This window comes from Mus caroli, unplaced genomic scaffold, assembly GCF_978045245.1.
Source record: "Mus caroli unplaced genomic scaffold, Mus_caroli_1 scaffold_5, whole genome shotgun sequence".
Taxonomy (NCBI): domain Eukaryota; kingdom Metazoa; phylum Chordata; class Mammalia; order Rodentia; family Muridae; genus Mus; species Mus caroli.
The window spans coordinates 79,174,958-79,180,957 of record NW_028227260.1 but is presented as its reverse complement, the minus strand read 5'-3'; positions in this window follow the sequence as shown (position 1 = coordinate 79,180,957).

The following is a 6,000-nucleotide window of genomic DNA, read 5'->3' as shown; positions in this document are numbered from 1 at the left end:
TTTCCTTCAACAGAGAAATGGATACAAAAAATGTGGTACATTTACACTATGGAGTACTATTAAAAACAATGACTTCATGAAATTTTCAGGCAAATGGATGGCTCTTAAAAATATTATCCTGAGTGAGATAACCCAATCACAAAAGAACATACATCATATACACTTACTCATAAGTGGATATTATTCTAAAAGCTTGGAATACCCAGTGTTGTGGAATGCCAGTATGGGAGTGGCTGGGTGGGGAAGTACCTTCATATAAGGAGGGAGAGGGTGATGGGATAGGTAGTTTCCAGAGGGTAAACTGAGACAGGGGATAGCATTTAAAATGTCAATAAATAAAATATCCAATAAACAAGGAGAAAAAAATAGAACAACAAGAAAAAAAGTGATCCACAAATTTTTGAAAAGGCTTATAAGGGTCTTGTTTACTATTAGATAAAATACAACTTAAATTCCCCTTTTTAGGTAATTGAGTTGAGGCACAGAACACAGTCACTGCAATTTGACCATATACTCTGCCAGACAGGCCAATCTGATTGGCATTACCCTCATATATGCCTTCTTCCAGGATCATATTATGATCCCTATTAGCATTCCAACTTCTGAACTCATCATGCGAGTGTGTTTGCTGGCTTCTTGGCACTCAGAACTCTGTAATAGATAGTCCCCATTGGATAAGGTGGCTTTACATATGGTTTTTCAATATAATGGGGTTAAATTTGATTCTGTCCCTGTATCTAACAGTGCTTGAGTAAAAGGAGCAGTGGGTTCATATTGAGCAAATACTGCTTTCAGTTCCTTGATTACTTTAAATTCCATTTGCTTTTTCTTTCTAACGTTATTGCCCTGTTGATCAACTATATCAACCACTGGAAAGGGTAGGACTTCAGATGCATTCTGGCTTTCTTTATGGACCTGAAGTAGCACCTGTTCCAGCAGGCAGTGGTAAACAAAAGCCTCATTCCCTTCTTTTCTTATCTTGGATAAAAATTTTCAACTGCTGCAATTTATTATTTTTTGTCATTAGATTTCTAACTCTAATTTGCAAACCTGAATTACATGTTTGGCAGAATTGTTTTGCCTTGGGAAAGCCATAGAGGGAGCAGAAGGAGCAGAAGGAGCAGAAGGAGCAGAAGGAGGCCAATCTTCATAATGATATTTAGCTGCTTCTTCCAGAACAGCTTCCTCCTCTGGATCTAATTCATCATCAGTTAATTTCAAATCCTCTAATGATGCCCATGGAGGTTTATAGGGCCAATCCTTGACTGAATTAGCTTTGGAAGGGGCTTTCTCAGACAAACGCTCCTCCTTAAGCTCTAGTAATCGTTACTGTGCTGCTGCCAAAGCTTGAAATTTTTCCCTATTTTTATTATCATCAATGACATCTTTTACTAGTGCCCAAATGCAGAAGGTAATAAGATCAATCAGCCTGTGGATTTCTTACCACTTCTACTGTTTCCCAAGTAGCTTTATCCAAAGTCCCCTAATCTGGAAGCAACAGCAGTATAAATTCACCTGGGCTAAAAAAAATTTCCTAAGGATTTTTATTTAAACCCTGCTCCTCTCATTTGTAATAGCCCTTTCAGGGTGCTAGGAAAAGCCCAGTTGCTGTTGCCCTGTCCCACTGCACTGCTAAACCTTTGTGAACAAGCAGAGACTGGTACTCTCAAGTTCCAACACTTACTTTCACTTTGTCCACTGAAGAGCTTCGACCCTTGCAGTGTTCTTCAGAGGGTCTCCATCTTTGAGTCCCACATTGGACACCACGTGTAGTTGACCCATGACAATCAGTCAATGTAGGTGCCTCCAATTGGAGTATGGCAATTAAAGGACTGGGGCAAGAGAAGAAAGGAGGAAAGACAAAGTTCTGATCAAGGCTCAAATTTATTGCAAAGCAGCAGGCTTATAAAAGCAAAAAACATAAGCCCAACCCCTAGACCTGAATGATAACATAAATCACCTCATGCCAGCAGCCAATGGCATAGGTTTTCATTTCTCAGCACAGATCTCTCTTATCAGGCCAAAAGCAGAACCCCCAACTCAAGTGGGAAAATTCAACCAAGTGCTGTGATAGCAAAAAGTAGCTAAAGTGGCAACTCCTGCTATCCAGGTCACAGCAGATCCTCCACAACTGCATATAGTATATGAATGTATATAGTTGTGCAAGTATCTCTGTAATGTGATTTAGAGCTCTTTAATTGTCTATTTAGAACTGGTTTAGTTGGGTCATTGGGGAATTCATTTTTTAAACATCTGTACTTATTTCTATAGTGGCTATACCAGATCATCTTCTCACCATCAATTCATAAAAGTAGAGCTTTCCCTACATCTTTAAAAGCATTCATATTTGAAATTTTGGTTTTGTTAAAAATAGAGATTTTTGACTGAGCTGAGAAGAAAACTGAAAGCAATTTTAATTTGTGTTTTTCAGACAGCTGAGGAGGTGATCACTTTAAACTCATATAAACTTGAGCATTTTTTTTGATAATTTTCTTTGGTTGATTTTCCCATTTCTTGATTGGAATTTATCTTTGTGAAGTATAGTGGGCAAAAAATTTCTTTTGGTCTGAATGATGTCTTTCCATTCATGACAGTTTCATTTACTGTTCAAAAACTTTAAATTTCACATGAAAAGACATGTCAACTCCTGGATTTAGTTCATTTGCCATGGAGCTCTTTTATTTTTTTTATTTCTTTATTTTTTATTTTTGAGACAGGGTTTCTCTGTGTAGCCCTGGCTGTCCTGGAACTCACTCTGTAGACCAGGCTGGCCTCAAACTCAGAAATCCACCTGCCTCTGCCTCCCAAGTGCTGGGATTAAAGGCATGCTTGGCTATGGAGCTCTTTTAGAGAAATTCATGTTTATGATTATGTCTTGAAATATTTTCCATTTTTGAGCTGTGTTAGCATTACAAGTCTCATGTTAAGATCTTGTCTAGCAGCTACTTACTTGCCAGGCTTGAAATATTTCAGTCTAGTGATCTAATATTTTTTAAGGCTATATAACAAGAGCTCAGATGGTATCCTCTTGGTGAATGAGTTATTTTTTCTTCTAGAATTTAATATTACTCTTTCCTTTGCATTTACACTATTTCAAATATATAACACTTCTCCGAGTAGTGCTCTGAGTATCAATTACTTTCATGGTATATTGGATATTTTCTTGAATAATTTCATCAAATAAGTTGAAGTGATTTAAATGTAATTCTAGCACTTTCACATATCCCATGGTGTCTTAGGTTTGATTTCTTTAATGAAACATACCCAGCATTCTTAGGAATATTCATGCTTGCTAATTTTTAAATGTATTATTGACTTTATCTTGTTCCCAACCTTGAATCTTTGTTTTCTGTTTGCTTTATCTGTTAATGGTGTTTTTAATTCTCTTTTTTATTTTATTGATTGACTCTGATCTTCATTTCAGCTTATTCCCTTTCTAGTCCTCAATTTCCTTAAAGATTATTTTCTTCATGTCTCAATTGTCTCCTATCACTGACCCTTTTATTTGATTTGCCAACTTTTTTCTGTATAGGTTCTAAATAGTTTTCCTTACCTAGATTATCTGTATACTTGGGGTTTTATGTGGTTATTCATCCTTTAAAGAGTAGGACTCTAAAATCATTTTTTCTGGTATTCAGTTATCTCATTTCTTTTCATTTTCTGGACTGAAGAATTGTGACCAACTAAAGGTGTTACATTGTATTTTTTACTTCTGTAAGGATGCATGCCTTCCTTATGGTCTATTTTTCAATTTACTTTTTTTCTGTGGCTTGTATTTTACCCACGTCTTACTGTGTTGTCTTCACCTTTTCTGTGTTAATGTGTACTACTATAAGGAATGAAGCTGATTCTGGGATCCTAATGATATGACAGCACTCCTACTATTAACTACTGTTAGAATATACTTGTGCATTTCATTTGTGTTGCTGCTGAAATCAACTCTCTATTATTTGTAACAAATAGTTCTATACTTAATGTGTTTTGAAATATATTTTTCTTTAGTAATGCTAAATTTTCAAGGAATTTATTATTAATGTCACTTAAATTATATTATCTTTTAAGGGAAATAACCTTCCAGGAGTAAAGCATTTATTCATCTTTTGGCTTCTATACCAAAATCAAAATTTTTTCAACATGCTATATTATTATCTCTTTCTTCCTCTTCCTCTTCCTCTTCCTTTCCCTCCTCTCTCTAAATGTGTTAGGCACAACTTTGCTTCTGGGATACATCTTTTTATTTCTTCATTTAATAACCTTTACCACATATGATTTCCTTCAAGTGTGGAGTTTTTTCAGTGTAGACTATGAACACTAGTCTGTATAGGTAAAGATTCTAGGTAGGCACCAGATTGGCTTCATTGTACCTGATAAAAAAGAAAGTGAGGCCTTGAACTCATTGACACAGGAAATAACTTTCTGAGCAAAATGGCATTGGCACAGGGACTAAGATCAATAATTTTAAAATATGACCTCATGAAGCTGAAAGTTTCTGTATGACAAAGGACATCATTATTTGGGCAAAGCAATGAATTACAGAATAGGAAAGATTATTTAAACAGATAAATAGTATTCCATTGCATAAATATAACATTTTCTTTACACATTTACAGACATCTGGATTAGCTCCAATTACTGGCTATTATGGATAGAGCAGCAGTGAATATGTTTGAGCATATGATTTTGTGGTAAGATAAAGTATTCTCTGAGTATATGCACGAGAGTACTATGGTTCAATATTGAGGTAAGTCCATTCCTATCTTTCTAAAGAATTTCCATATTGATTTCCATAGTAGCTGCAAATGATTTCACTCTCACCAACAGTGGATGAAAGTCTCGCTTCTTCCACATCCTTGGCAATATGAGCTGTCATTTGTGTTATTGAAGTTGGATATTTCTGACTAGTATAAGATGGAATAGTAAAATAGTTTTATTAATTTCCCTTATGACTAAGATGTTGAACATTTCTTTGTTTCCTAGTCATTTTTGATTCCTCTATTGAGAATTCTGTGTATATCCATAACTCATTTTCATTGTTTTTTTCCTTGATGTCCAGTTTTATTTTTTAAGTTCCTCATATATTTTAGAAAATTGCCATCTATCAGAAGTATAGTTGTGGAGGGGAATGGGGGAGTTTAGGATTGGATGTGGAGAAGGACAGAAGAAAGAGCTAGATAGTCATGAGAATGAATAGAAATCTAAAAATGACAGAAGTGAGGAAGTAGGTGGCATCTCCAAGATGAGATAGAGACCTGAGATAAGGGTGACACCCAAGAATCAAATGGGGTGATATTATCTGTGACTCATTGCATTGGCAATATATCTCCTGAAGAGGCCACTTCCTATGACCAGGCAGGAATAACAGTGGACTAATAGGGACACCAACCCACCTACAAAACTTTCAACCCTAAATTTATCCTGTCAACAAGAGATACAGGCACATGGAATAGAGCAAAACCAAAAGGAATGGCAAACAAATAACCAGCCCAACTAGAGACCCAGTTAATGGGAAAGCACCAATCCCTAACACTATTAATGGTGTTCTGTTATGCTTGCATACAGGAGCCTAGCATGGGTATTCTCTGAGAGGGTCCATCCACCAGCTGACTTAGATACCCAAAGCTAAGCAGCAGATGGAGCTTGAGGACTCTTATGGAAGAATAGGAGGAAGGATTACAGGACTGGAAGTTGGATAGCAGCTCCACAGGAAGATCAACAGAGTCAACTAACCTGGATAATTTTGACTCTCAGAATCTGAATCAATAGCCAAAGAACACACACAGGATTGACCTAGGCTTTCCCATACATATGGAGAAGATAGGCTGCTTAGTCTTCATATGGGTCCCAAACAACTGGCATGGGGACTATCTCAAAAGCTATTGCCTGTAAGCGATATGTTCACCTAGTTGGGCTGCCTTGTCTGGACTCGGTGTGAAATGAAGTGCTTAGTCTCACAGATATTGAAGTGCCAGGTTGGGGGAATACTCTAGGGGAACGCACATC